Raw genomic sequence first — 15,446 nt, 5'->3', positions numbered from 1 at the left:
AGGGATTGGCAAACACACACACACACACACACACACACACACACACACACACACACACACGAAAGAGAGATAGAGACAGAGAGAGATGGAGACAGAGATACAAAGACAGAGACACAGAGACCTAAACACCAGAGCAGACATTAAGAGCCATGACATTCAAACAAGTGCAAAGAACATGGCAAAAATCCCTTGTCAGAGCTCCCGGATCATGCCTAAACCAAGACAAAATGTGATTTCTACATGGTGATTCCTGGCACAGAGAGTAGGACACAATTTGGAGGCCCTCAGCACGGGCCAGTCTAGCCTGATTCACCTCTTACTTTCTTAGGGACAAGTGCCACTCCTGCCAGGCAACCTCTGATAAGAAGGGAGAATGTTAGCACTCTAGGGCTGCACCATGCCCTCACTCCAGGTACCCTCTTTAACCTACACTGTGCCACTGTCTCCCTGGGAGCCAGCAGATGGTAAAACAGAAGGGAGATGGCTGATAGAGTCCGCTGGCTTCCCGCAGAGAACCTCAGGCTAATAGAAGTTGTCATGTGTCAGCTTAGGGCATGGGCAGAGCTGCCTAGGCAGCAGCTGCTCCAGAGGCCCACCGCCAACAGGCTGCTGATGTGAATGAAGAAGGCCAGTCCTCAGGCTAGACAGAGGAAGAATCCCAGGACCTGAGGCAGCAGGTAAGATAAAACCTAAACACGAATTGGCCTCTTTCAGTCCTAGAATCAAGTTGCTCTTACCTTCAAAAAAAAACCTAGATCTTAGAATTGTGGATTTGTAGAGACCAGAATGCCTAATTCTCATTCTTCCCAAGGGTAATGTGACACTCAGAGATGCTCCAAGGACCCTTTCCATACAGGTGAGCTGGCAGAGCACAGATTGCTCTATATGAACTTCTCTTCACCAACAAGGCATTTGAACCCCTTAAAGTCAGCCATAAGCTCATTCACTTACCTTTAACTCACACCATTACAATTTTTTGTTTCAAATCTTTAAATAAAGTGCTATAATTTCACAAGTAACAGAATTGTGTAACGTGATACCATTCCAACAGATTCAACTTCAAATAATTAAAGTCTAGAAGTCTTCAAGATTTTATTTTGTTCTGTTTTCTGACATGTAGTGACATGTATCCTTGATAGCACCTGGGTGTCCTTGAACTTCTGATGTCTAAGAGCCACCAGGCTTAGCTTTATGTGGTGCTGTGGATCAGGCTCTGCATTGTAAGCAAAATCAATCTACCTACTGAACTACTCTGCCAACTCCCAGAGATTTGTAAAGAGTAAGGAAAGGCTAACATATTAAATGCTGGATTGCCTTTGTACCCAGCCAGGACACGCTCTCCTGACACTACAGCTCACTTCAGTACATACACTTGGATCTTTCTACTATCTCTACCTTTGTTATTCCTGAGTTGAACTCCACTGTTCACAAACCATAAGTTCCTCAGTTAAGCTAAACAAAGAAACAAAACAAGGCTAAAAGAGGCAATACTCTTAGAGGAAAATTGAGACTTTTACAGTGATGTCATAGAAGAGAGAGGAAGAGGATAGAGCCAGTCTGCCCCCACGCCCCCAGCCTTCCAATAAGGAGCACTAAGGAGAAAGGAGCCATTGGATATAGACGTGGAAGGTAAGACTTCATCAAAGCCGCCACAGAGCTTCCAAGCCAGTACAGTGAGAGTTAACTGAGGCATCTAAACGTCTGACCTCCAGAGCCTGCACTAGCTTTCCAGTTATAAAATCACTCTGGCCATTTGTGTGGAGAGCAGATGTATGGGACTCACCCATTGCATGCTTATTACAGATCACAAGCAAAACGATTGTCAAGGCCATCACCACAACAGTGGGCAAGAGTTCTTCAAAAGTTCCAGCAAACATGAAAGTAATGGGACCCAAACAGGTAATCCTAAGGATACTGAATTTTATTTTAGTAAATATATTTACTCATTATCTAGCCATTGGCATTTTCTGGATGCTCTCATACCCCTCTCATTGTTTTCAATTCAAAAATCTTAATTTCGTTGATAATAAATTATTGAGTTCTCTTACTCTGTATTTGTTTCTTTGTTTAGAAGGCATTAAGTCTTTATCCTAAGGAAAACACACACACTTGCATACTCCACACACACACACACACACTCAATACTCAAACACACGCATACATACACACACTTATATACTCACATGCTCGAATTCACATACACTCACACATTCACACACGCACACACATACACACTCACACACATACCTACACACACCCACACCCACACCCACACACACACACACACCACACACACATCCACACACACACACACACACACACACACACACACACACACACACACCACACACACACACACACACACTACACACACACACACACACACACACACACACACACACACACCCACACACACACACACACACACACACACACCCAGAAAGCCAAGGCATATGACGGTTCAATAGCAAGGCTGGGTGATTAAGGGACTGGAAAGCTTCGTACAGATGGCTCACATGTGACCTTAATCCAAACTAAGACACGGCCTGGGCAACGTGGCTGATTTTATGAGCTGGTAATAGTTTTAACTAACTCTCCAGCTTGACAGACGTAGGAGTTAAGCTCCTCAGAGACATAGAACCAAGTGAGCTGGTTAGCCCAGGGAAGAAAAGAATCAGAAAGCCAGAAACCATGATACAGAGAAAGAAAGCAGACTGGTGATGTGGGCCTTAAATCAACTCTCATTTATGCCTCTCCATGGCTTTGTAACATTGGAGAAGCTATACTCTGGGCTTCCATTTCTCTGCTCATGAAGCTGAGGAAACAAGGCCCAGCAGGTGGTGAGGAGCAAACTGGAGGCTAATCATGGGAGACAATTCGTGTGTTATAAATTGCTTCGCAGTTATTATTCCAATACCCAAGGTTCTAAATCTGCATTGGTTGTGAATTTGCATAGAAGGTGAGCATGAACTTAGGAGCCTCCTCTGTAAGCAGGAGAAATTCACATTGGCCATTTCAAAGCCCATCTTTTAACGGACCTTCTGGAAACAAGCTGGAATGTAACACGAGGCCCTCAACAGCACTTTCTCTGTGTGACTGTCCCTCTTCATGTGATTGAGGAACCTGTGTCCTCTCTGTGGAAGGTCAAGACACCTTCAGATGTCATCATTTCCGTCACTGTATCACCAGAAGGTTAACAGCTCTGAGCCCATGAGAGCTTCCGGCATTGAACATGTGCACACCTCTCCCGGTCTCACACAACCCCCTTGCCACTCAAGCAAGGCGAGAATAGTTCTTTTCTGTTCTATTTGTGAGAAAACTGAAGTCTAGTGACCCTAAATAATTAATCAGAAGTGGGGCAGCTATTAGCAGAGGTAGGAAATAAGCCCACATACATCTAGCTACAAAGTTAGTTTTCCACTATGCCAAAATATCTTTGTTGATTTTTCCCATCACTAGACGTCCAGTTGCAGACAAGAACTAGGCTAAATTTTAAATAATACATATTTGTATTTCACAGATTAGCTGAGGCCTCTGTTCAGGGTCTCAGGAGCTACAAGTAAGGTATTTGCTTTTGTGTGGTATCAGAAAGCCAGGAGAGAGTAAACCCTCTCTGGGTCTTCTAAGAGGTTCTTGATCCTTCAGAGTTGGATATTTTCTCTGGAAGCATGACATCTTTTATATGACTGGGATTTTGTGTAGGTCAATTGTCCTCAAAATCAACTGATTCAGATTGCAATGTATCTGCCATACTCTATTTCCCAGAAGCAATTCTGGGTCCAATGCACACTCAATGGGGGAGTATCCCACAGGCCATAAACACTAGGCCAGGATCATGAAACAGCCTTACAGCTCTGCCTATATGCTGCTTCACTAAGTTGTAGCTTCAGGCTAGAAGCAGGAATGGTGGGTCTGGCCTGCCCAGTCAGTTTCCTATGTTGTTGTAGGTAGCTATTGCATTCTAGTCTACGGTGTGAAGAAGAAGTTTTCAACTCTGGGCGGGCATTATAATTCTTGGGAAGATTATACAACATAAAAATGCTTTCCCCCAAGATCCTGGTTTAATTAATATGGGGTGGGACCTGGGAGAGAGTGTGCGTGTTGATCCTGTCTTTGTCTTTGCTTTTGACTCCTGAGTCCCTAGTCTGGTCAACAACAGCTGGCCTAAACCGATGCTCTGTAAGATGTGTGCTTGCCCCAGGGGCTTGTGAAAGACCATGGTATGACAAAAAGAAAGCCTTCAAACTTTTAGAAAAAGAGAGGAGACCGTATAGGTTTCTGGTTTGCAGTCGGGCATATAAAATAAACATTTCCATCCTCACAAAAAGAAAAGAACAAACTGAACATCAACACCTACCACCACACAGCACATGGAGGAAGGAGAAAGACAAACAGAGACCCTCGGACCGCCATGCCACCCACAGACCTTCCCTCAGGCCATAGACACCCACTGGCTGCCGTGTCATGGAGGATGTCACCCAGGGGCCCACCAGATACATGGCCAGCCTGCAACAGGAGCCACCACAATGTGCTAGTATGTGGGGTCAGATGGGAGGGAAATAGAGTAGCTTGTGCATCATGGAGAGAGATGGAGCTGGAGGAATAGCCTATCGTGAGGGTCTAGAGTACCACATGGGGCCATGGTGAGGACCCAGATGAAGCTGCCACTGATGGCCATGTCTGGGTCCATGGCTACACAGCAGCAGGGGTCGATGACCATGACTCATATTACCACTAGAGGACATGGGGGGACGTCCCTTGTGGGGCAGCTGCCAGAACCACTTGGATATCCAGAGGCTGTACAGATCTGGCCCCGCCTCTCCCTAGCTGGGGAGGTGTCCCCATCTCTCACCTCTCACACGGGTCCTGCACCTCACCCAAGCAGCACAGTGGAACTGATGGTGGAGATGGGTGTGAGCTGGCCCCGAGGGAGTGAGTGTGAGAGAATTAATTGACTGCCTCCTGGCATTGGGTGATCTAGCAGGAACAATGCTGGAGAGCTCGCTCTAGTAGCACAGATAGGGGAGAGCCAGCATGCTGGTGAGCTTGGCTGCCACCTAGGCCCAGATCCAGGGCTCTGACTTGGCACACCCCAAAATCGATATCTTCTGTGAATGGTTGGGACATGTGAGGGGGCCAGTCCTATTGATCCAAAGCTGAAGGATCTTCATGACACTGGGCAGCAATGGGATGACCAGGAGGAGTCCTGGTGAGGATTTAATATTGATGGCATCACAGAAGCCAGAGATCTTGAACCAGACCAATGACTCATTGCAATGAACAGCTGCAAGTGAAGGTGTGTGGACAGAGAGACATACTGTGGGACACACAGAGACATATTCTAGCCTGCACAACGAGATGATCTCTATGTTTTTGGGTGTGTGTGTGTGTGTGTGTGTGTGTGTGTGTGTGTGTGTGTTATTTTGGGAGTGGAGGTTGCAAGGGTGAGGGTGGATATGAGGGGACAGGGAGACCAGCAGAATCACAAGGAATCAATAAAAAATTTTTAAAATTTATATGCTTTATTGTAGAGATTATTCGAGTTTTTATTACTCCTTTTGAAGCTAATGGTGTCACCAGGAATCAGTAGTGGTCCATGCCTTTCATGTGCACCTACACTAGTCTGCAAGCCACCCTTGCCTTTGGGGTTGAGGAAGATTTCTTGTGGTATTTTTTTTTATATTATTGACTAAATTTGTTCTTTCACAATTTCAAAGCAAAAGAAGAAAAGAAAAAAACCTAACAGCAGGTTTTCTGTGTGACCGGGCTACCAACTCAACACAGCATGGCTGCACGGCAGCGTCGATGGGAGCACTGACGCAGTGGTTTCAGCGTGGAACCAGCACATGGTGCCTCTTGTCAGGTTATGTCCTCAACAACCGTCTCTAGGTTTGGACACCTGGGCATCAGATCTCCCAGCCTCCATAACTGTGAGCTAATACATTTTCGCCTTTTACAAATCTCCCAGTCTCTGCTACAGTGGCTCAAAATAGACTAAGACAGGAAAACATTACTCTAGTTGGGAGCATAAGTTAAACAAACTTATCTAAAAAGTGCAACTTACAGAGATAGAAGAGCAAGATCGCACTCCTATGACTCATCGAAAACTTAGGACTGCACCACACGGAGTATTTCTAAGCATACATCCAGGGAGCAGTCTGCTTAGTTCTCTGTTTTGTTTTAATTTTTCAGTTTTATGGCCACTGAGAGGAATTTTTAAGGGAACCTCTGAAGGAGATGTGGCAGGGAGCCAGACCCTCTCTAGCATCTGTCAATCCTGTGGGTGAGGAGAGGCAGGCATTTTGGAAGCAAAACCGGATCATCAACCTGAAGCCCTCCTATACAGACAGGAACTCAAGACTAACCAGTAAGGAGGGGAAAAGTGCAGCACAGGCCTAAATGGTCTTCAAGTCCCAGAAGCAAACGACCCACAAAAGTAAGTTCTGGGGGAAATAAGTTATTACGCCACAAGGAAATAAAAGTACAGATTTAGAATGAATCAGAAAGCTTAACTGAACTGTTTCCAGACTTCTAACACATTCCTCAATATACTGCCAGGTGGTTTCTACTCTCTTTATACCTCCATTGTCTTTCTGACATCCGTCCTACATTCTCTTGTGACCTCATCTTTTCAAAATACAAAGAACATGTCTCAGAGTTTTCAACATAATTTTTGACAACATTTGACTCTAATGTCATTAAAATGGTAATAAATTCATACAAATAACTGTGTAGACCTTGAAAGAAGACCGTGTGTACTTCATAAACTCTGGGTTCCCTGCTCTTCCCTGCTGGCCTATCCGTCTCTCTTTGTTTGTTACTTGCATGGTCTTTTAAATGGCAGCTTGTATCTCTCTTAAAGAGGGTTGAAAGGCAATCGTATATTCTACCTGAGATATGACCAAAGGAGACATGCAAATTAGTTTTGTTTGTTTGATTGGTTTGGTTTTTGTTTGCTTGTTTTTTTTAATCCATGTAACACAAGCTAGGGTTATCTGGGAAGAGGGAACCTCAATTGAGAAAATGACTCCATCACATTTGTCTGTAAGCAAAATTGTGGGGCATTTTTCTGATTAACGATTGATGTGGGACAGCCCAGCCCACCATGGGTGGCACCAACCCTAGGTCAGGTAGTCCTGAGTTGTATAAAAAACAAGCTGAGCAAAGCCACGCAGAGCAAGCCAGAAAGCAGCATTCCACCCTTAACTATGTTTCATTCCTGCCTCCAGCTTCCTAACTTGAGCTTCTACTTTGGATTCCTTCACTGATAGACTTGACTGGCTGGTTTTGGTTATAGACTTTTGGGGGCAATAGAAATCACACCAGGACAGAAGTCAGTAGAATACTGTCGACAGTTTTCTTAACTTTTCCAGCCAGCAGAAAACGACAGAAAAGAATGTAATCATTGTCACTAAAGTTGGCGCAGTAGCTTACAGGTAGAGCACTCATTGTAGAAGTAAATCTGTTTACCTTGCCACAAGGCAAACCCACCCAAATATAAGACCTTAAAGAAGCAATGTGCTATAATTGTAAGAGAACAAAATACACTTGCAATCAAAATGTGTTGCATGGAGTTTGAAAACATCCTATAATTTTTGGACAACTTCTATTAATAAATTACTATTTCAGAGCACTGAAAACTAAAGTTTCTAGCAGGGTTTGGTGGTGTACACCTATAATTCTCGCAATTGGAAGGTAGACCAAAAGGATGGGGTGTTTAAGGTCTTCCTCTGTTTAGTATAGCAGTTCTGAACCCAAGGGTCATGACCCCATTTGGAGTCAAACTACCATTTGCAGGGGTTGCATATGAGATACCTTGAATATAAGATATTTACATTATGATTCATAACGGTAGCAAAGTCAGTTATGAAGTAGCGACAAAAATAATTTTATGTTGGGGGGGGCATGTCACCACAACATAAGGAACTGTATTAAAGGGCCACAGCATAGGGAACGTTGAGAACCACTGAGTTAGTGAGTTCAAGAATGCCCTCACTACATGAGACGCTGTCTCAGAAGAAGAAGTTTAGAATTCTTCCCTGTCTCTCTCAGACTGCTGTTTTATAGAACTTAGTGCATCAAATACCAGTGAGGCCAGAGTACAGTGGTGAGGGCTAGGGTAAGCCCTTGACTCCTAATAACATCTCTGGGGCAGACTGATGCTTGCTTTGAGCAAATCACCCTCTGCTCGGCCTCCTTCCCATCTGTAACACGGAACTGTTGAATTTCTAGCTTTGGCCGATTCTCAAAGTAACAATAGTGTTTGGAAACACATGTCTCTAGTCCTGCCTTCTGAGACCACATCCCCTGTCACTGGGATCTTTATCTCCCTGAACTCCAGCTCTTGTATTTGGTCTCTGATCTCAGGTTCTATGTCATGTGTGCACCAACACATTCAACAACTTGCCAATTTTCAAGACAAAGAAACGGCATTAACAAACTCTCCATAAGAACTGTCTCACAGAAGTGCAGGTAAGGCACAAGCGCGTGATCGGGGATGAGAGTAGTTTTTGTGACTGACTTCCTAGTGGCTTTCTTTGCAAACTACTAAGTGCAGTCCAGGAGAAGAATCTTTTGGGAAAGTGGCTTATTAATAAGCCTCTTGGGAGCCCAGCTCTATAACATTGGCTCCAGAGTATTGACTCAACCCTGTTTCTGGACTTCTTCTTCCACACTGCCTGAGGAACTTTAGCTCCCTCCCCCCAACCCCCAGCTACCTTTCTGGGGCATCTTTGACTTGGATATGCTTCTCTCCCTTCTCAAACCCTCTTGTAAAGTGGAGGTCAGCATTGCCTTGCTTTTTTCCCACTTAAACTCTCTTTTGTTAGGTCTCTTTTATTGAGGCAACGCTGACAGGTCTTAGCATGAGGAATGATATGGGGACAAAGAAATGTCACAGGCCTCCAGGATCACTCTTTACCCTACCATACTGAATGCCTGGGAACCCAGAGGCTGAAGCATGCTGGGAGTTTACCATTCCTTTCTGCATCCATCTCTATAAAGTCCAGCCTTGAGAGGATACTCCATCCAATTCACACAGCTCTCAGAAGAGAATCTAACTATCCCCTCAGACACCATTTCCATAGTTCATACAGGAAGCAAATATGTTTGTCTAATGGATTGACCACATAGTCCTCTGCCTCAAATAAGTAGCATTTGCAGAGGTAGGAAAATAGCAAATAGGATGGACAGGAAAACATCCGTGTTTCAAACTGAGTAAATGAGAAGAGAAGGCAGAAGCTAGGCCTTGTGAGTTCATGAAAAATTCGGCCATCTTCCTGAGAGCCAGAGAAACTACTGAAGAAAGAGGATCTGTTACGGGAGACCGGGTGGGAAATGGTGGCAGTGTGAGCTAGGCCTCAAAAACAGAAGCAAGAAGGTGAAGGTTCAAAACTTTTGAGGTGAAACCAAAAGACTTCAAATACTGGGGGAATGGGAAATGGGTAGAGAGATAGAGGGAGGAGTCTGTAGGTGTCTGGACTCTGGGCTTGGGCACAGGATGGTGCCATGCTCAGAGCATAGGAGCTATCTACCAGGTGTACTCTGTGGACACACTACTTTAAAATGTCAAAGTGAGAGCTAAGGAGATGGCTTTGTTGGTAAAACTACTTCATAAGCATAACCTGTATTTGGTCTCCAGAACCCACATACAAAGGAAAACAACAGGCATGGTGATACATGCTTGTTATCCTGGAGCTGGGCAGATAGAGACAAAAGGTCCTCTGGGGCCTGTGGGCCAGCCAGTTTAATCTAACTAGTGACCTCCAGCCCAAAGAGTGACCTTATCTCGAAAAAGGTGATATTCCTGAGGGTGACACCCTAGGTTATCCTCTGGAACACTTGCATACAGATATGAACCCATGAACACACACACACACACAGAGAGAGAGAGAGAGAGAGAGAGAGAGAGAGAGAGAGAGAGAGAGGGAGGAGAAGAGAGAGAGAGAGAGAGAGAGAGAGAGAGAGAGAGAGAGAGAGAGAGAGAGAGAGAGAGAGGTCCAGAGGAAAGCTCACTAAGGATTTGTGTTTGCGAGCCTGGGACTCTGAGGACAGAGTTGGCACACTATTGTTCGTGGTTAACACACTGACTACTGGATGCCACTGACTCAACATCACTCAGGGCACAAGTCACCTGCACATGTCATCATGTCGTTTCATCCCTCACCCCGCATCTCCTAAACCAGCTCCAGCATCAGTACCCTTTTTGCTATTAAGGCTCCACCCTACAGGGTGGGCGTCTGTATCTCGTTCATCCTACCACAGCAACAGACACTGTAATGTTTCTAGCCATTGGTCAGAGGTAAAAAAAAAATCATGAAAGACTAAACAACTGATTAAACTAAGTAATTAGTTGGTTCTTGTCCCTCTTCTTCCTCTTTCTATTCCTTCTTCTAGAACCTTCTGTCCCACTTCCATATCCTCTCTCCCTCTCTTTTTGTCTCTGTCTGTCTCCCCACCCCACCCCCAGGACAAAGGCAAGTCTGTTTAGTTTACAATTCCTCGGGTCAAATTTTGTGGTGACCCCAGCACCTGGAGCCCTAAACCTTTGACCTAAAAGCTTCAAAAGCCTATTCCAAGAACTCAAGCAGGCACTCCAGAGACACTGAACAGATCCGAGAGCCGCTGCGGAGTTTTATGGTTTGTTTGGGTGTCTAAAATTACACTTGCTTCCTGCAAGAGCTATACTTCAGGATGCCATGCAGTGAAAATTCGTTTGCTTCAACGTAAAGTCACCGTCATCGTGTAAGTAGACACCCGTGCAGCCATTATTTTACCAATCCCTGTTCTTTGTCCTTCAAGGTTTCCAGGAACTCACTACTCTTCTGCCACAGGCAGCTGGAGTAGGGAGAGCAGTGCTGATCACAGAAGAATGTGCCCCTGGACCACAGCCTCCCAGGCTTAAGGCTTCATTAATCAATCAGCCAGGAAAGCACGTTTAGCTCTGCTATCCTGGATACTGTGAAAGGAGAATCACAGATGTGGTGCTCTAAAGGCTTCCAGCCCGAGGCCACGCTGCCTCCTATTTTTGTAAAAGACTTCAAAGATTGTTGAACACGAAGCTGAACAAAAAAGCAGAAGGCTTGAAAAGAGTTCTCGAGTTCTCTTTAGGTCATACGTTTATTCTGTGGCAGCTAAAGGATGGCTGCTTTTCTTCGTTCCTCTGTTCCATAAACTTTGCTGAATATCTGTCGTTACCAGGCAAGAGCCGTACAGCCCTGAAGAGAAGCAGTCGGTTCCAGGTCCCAGCTGGGGCTAGTCGGTGGGCAAGAAATAAGCAAGAAACTACAACCTTTTGATTGTGGTGGTGGGATAGAAAAAACATTTCAGCCCAATTCCAACCCGAGTGACAGAAGAAACGGTATTAATTCATGCAAAAGCCTGGAGAAGCACCACAAGGTAATTCTGGACTAGAATATTCATAACTCAGGGACAACTTTCTATTTAACATGGAAGCCTCTGGAGTTGCAGCCTCGGAGCCTTAGCTCTGGTAGGTGCTTAGCAAAGACCTGGTGTCTGTGCTCTTTACAAAACAGGGTCAATACTGTGCACATATTCTTTACCTGAACCATCACTGGGGTCTTGAGAGAACAATGTGTTCAAAGGATTCAGCCATTGTGACCAACCTTCTGTATTAGTAGAGGACAAAATTTCCTGTTTAAGGGTAGAAGGTTTTCAAACTTGCCTTTCTCTTCCCAACATCTCCTGTTCATCGAACATGGGACTCAAAGCTTTGCTTAGGTCCATGTGGGATCTGCTTTGATGCCATTGGAGTAAGGGTGGATAAACCCTTTTCCCATCAGAATCACAGAAAAGGACATTAATTGGCTAAAGAGGGCCCAGTTCACTTAGCTTGTTGCCTTCCTCCCCCCAAACCTTCTTTAAGCTTCAACTAGAGAGCTCTATCCTGGGACTGTCTATCTGAGGAAGGTCCATCCTCCCAAGGGAGAATCTTGTAACTTCCTGGCGATGAGCTCTATTTTCATTTCTGGGAACCTGGTCTTTGCCACTGAAAACCAGAGGCTGACTCATTCATAGACTCAACACAGCTGAGGGAAAGCTCAGTGAACCTGAAGAGGGGCTGATGGAAATTAGACAGATGGAGACACAAAGGTTGGAGGGATGGGGGTGGCAGGATGCACAGATAAAGGCAGGAAACAAAACCAAATGAAACCAAAACATAGCAAAGGGCCCAAGAGCTACAGAGCAAGTTGGGAAGATCTACGGAGTCAACCAGTCCCACCGTCTCCCTGGTTATAATTAAATTTGAATCCTCCCTGAAGATTGCCTCTCAATGTTGATTTCTAGAGCATATTCCTTGTTTGGTGAATCTGATGTTCTCATAGAGATAGCTTTAGGAGTAATTAAGGTAATGGCCACAGGCTATGACATAGGGCCATGAAAACAGCACTATCAGACAAAACACAGGGCACTTCCACTTAAATTTAAGATCAATGTGTACAAGCTCTGTCTGTCTTGGTCTGTATTTGAGATGGCCTTGTACTGCAAAACAGTTCACTGCTGTTTTTGAAATTTAAATTGAACTCAGCATTCATATTTTTACTTGATAAGTTATCCTATGTTAAAACCCACCATGCCACCCATGCAAAAAAAATGAATCCTTTCTGGTCATCCACCCTGATGTTTCCTAAAAATTTATCATAGTTTATCTTCTCAGACTTACATGGTGTTAAGCTAAGCATTGGTATTTGGGTAGCAAAGTACAGGTATATAAGACACATCAAAATAGTTCTCGTTTTGATATCCCAAAACTTGGTTCCAAAACTACCTCTTCCTCTGACAGGATGAGACGTTACTTAAGCCTGTAGACCACACTGTCTAAGCATGTAAGGGGGTGCTAAGAGTTCCCTCCCAAGCTACCAAATGATTCTAGTTCAATGAGGACATGATTTAAAAACTACATGGGTAATATGCCCCTCTGGTGGTGTTACTGTCAAGTATGGCGGTGAGAGAGAGCCGCCATGGACAGGGTAATGGTTAAAGGGAGAAAAGGCAGTGAGCAACCTCTGCCTCTTCCTTGTCCCTCAGTGGCAGTAGCAACATCTGTCATCACCATGCCTTCTCATTTTCCACCCAACCTCCAGTTTGTATGTTATCAGTCAATAGTGTTTATTTTTGGACTTTGCCATCCCCTACATACTAGGCGCAACCATGTTCCATTATGTAAGTGCCGCTGAGCTTGGCCCAGTCTATACTCAGGAGGGAAACTGCCAAGGGGGTCATGGGAGCAGTGATATGAGACCCTGTCCTGTGAGTCAACCCTGATGCCAACTGGGTGATGTAAGCATCCTTCGGGGGCACCATTCACCTGCTGGCTCCTGGACTTTCTTTGGCCATGATCCACACCCAGCAGGCTGCCGAGAATGAGAGTAGTGAGTAGGAAAGGTTTGTTTCCTGAGGCTCCTGGCTGAGAGTAGTGGCCTGGATTCCATACATCAGTAAGAGGATGATGGACACCTGGTGCCCAACCTGGCCTTCTAGGGCTACTCTGGTCACCTCTCTTGTCTCCAGACTCTGAATCCAAGCTCTACTGTAACAGTTCTCAACCTGTAGTTCTCAAGCCTTGCACAGGGGTCACCTAAAACCATTGGAAAACACAGATACTTGCATTAGAATTCATAAGAGTAGCAAAATTACTGTTACAAAGTAGCAATGAAAATAATTTTAAGGTATGGGGGGGCACCACAGCTTGCGGAACTATAGTAAAGGGTCACAGCATTAGGAAGGTTGAGCGTCATTGTCTATTGCCTTGTCTGAGGTGCTCTGTGAGCCTCACCTGCACAGCTGGCTAACAACCATCTACTGTCATCCCAATACTAATACCAATGACGGTCCCAGGTTAAGGGGAAATGAGATTTTTGGTATTTCCTGGATCCGGAAGTGAGGGAAAAAAGAACAAAAGTCTCACATGAGCAGCAGCAAGCTACTTTGGGCTCTGGGTCTCTAGTTTGTGACAGGAAATGTGGCTGTAATCATAGTGAAAGGTTTAGACTATGAATACCAATAGATAGATAGATAGATAGATAGATAGATAGATAGATAGATAGATAGATAGATAGGAAGATAGGTAGATGGATGGATGGATAGATAGATAGATAGATAGATAGATAGATAGATAGATAGATAGATAGATAGATAGATAGATAGATAGATAGATAGAAAGATAGGTAGATGGATAGATAGATAGATAGATAGATAGATAGATAGATAGATAGATAGATAGATAGATGGATAAATAGATAGATAGATGATAGATAGATAGATAGATAGATAGATAGATAGATAGATAGATAGATAGATAGATAGAAGATAGATGGGGATAGAGATGTATGTGAATGTGTGTGGGTACTCATAGCAAATATAGAAGCCAGAAGTTAGCATTGGGACGTCTTCCTCAATTGATCTTGATCGACCTTACTATTTTATTTTGAGACATGGTATCACACTGAACCTGTAGCTCACTATTTCAGCTAGCCTGGTTGATTGACCAACACACCACTGGTACCCTCCTGCCCATGCCTCCATGCACTGTGGGTAGGAGTACCTACCATCATACTCAACTCCTTTTGTACATACTGGGGATCCAAACTCAGGTCCTCATGTTTGTGTGGCAAGCACCCACTGAATGATCTGCCCAGCTTTGGATATTGAAAACCAGTAGGTTTCTCAAGCCTCCAGCTAATAAAAGGAAATCCATAGCAGACCTCTCAGGCTCATCTGTATGTGACCTAGCACATCATTCCTAGCTCCAGTGGTTTCATATTGACACTGGTTATCTACAGGTCTAGGAACCTATCAAGAACTAGGTATCTGAATGTTCTCAGCTCCTTAAATCATGGCTCCAAAGAACAGTAAAGAGACAAGCAGATGGGTAGGGCCCTTGGAAATGCCATTGATGGTCACCATGGAGACATGCCTCTGGGGCTTCTTTTAAAGCATGAGTATCCAGTCTGCTCTAAGCCCTGCTCTTCCTACTCTCTCTGAAAAGGCTTCCCTCTGTCCTTCCAAACCAGATTTGGTTTCGCCGGACTTGGAATCATCCAAGCCCTTTTCTGATGAGAAATTATTCATTTGACTGCATGTATTATAGCATGTCCGAAGGGTGTCTGCAAGGTCAGGAACCCAGCTAGATAGCATTGTTCCAGAATGCCCTGGGATACAACACACGTTATCTATGCAAGCCCCTTCAGCTCTTGACTCCCTATCTCTCTTCAGAAAGCCACAGAGGGAAGCCAAGAGTGTCTCTGAGACCCTGAGAATCACAATAGAAAATTAGGTATGCTGGAGGAGGAGGAACATGGAGGATGCTGGTTTGCTCCTGTGGCCCGTGCCAGGGACACAAGTCTAGTTCTTATGTAGCTACTGGTGCCTCCATGGTTATGACTGTGTCTGTGAGCCTCTTTATTCTTTAGTTTCATTTCTTTAAC

The sequence above is a fragment of the Rattus rattus genome, chromosome 4 (genome assembly GCF_011064425.1).
Source record: "Rattus rattus isolate New Zealand chromosome 4, Rrattus_CSIRO_v1, whole genome shotgun sequence".
Lineage (NCBI taxonomy): Eukaryota > Metazoa > Chordata > Mammalia > Rodentia > Muridae > Rattus > Rattus rattus.
The sequence above is the reverse complement of the archived record's forward strand: the minus strand, read 5'-3'. Positions refer to the sequence as shown.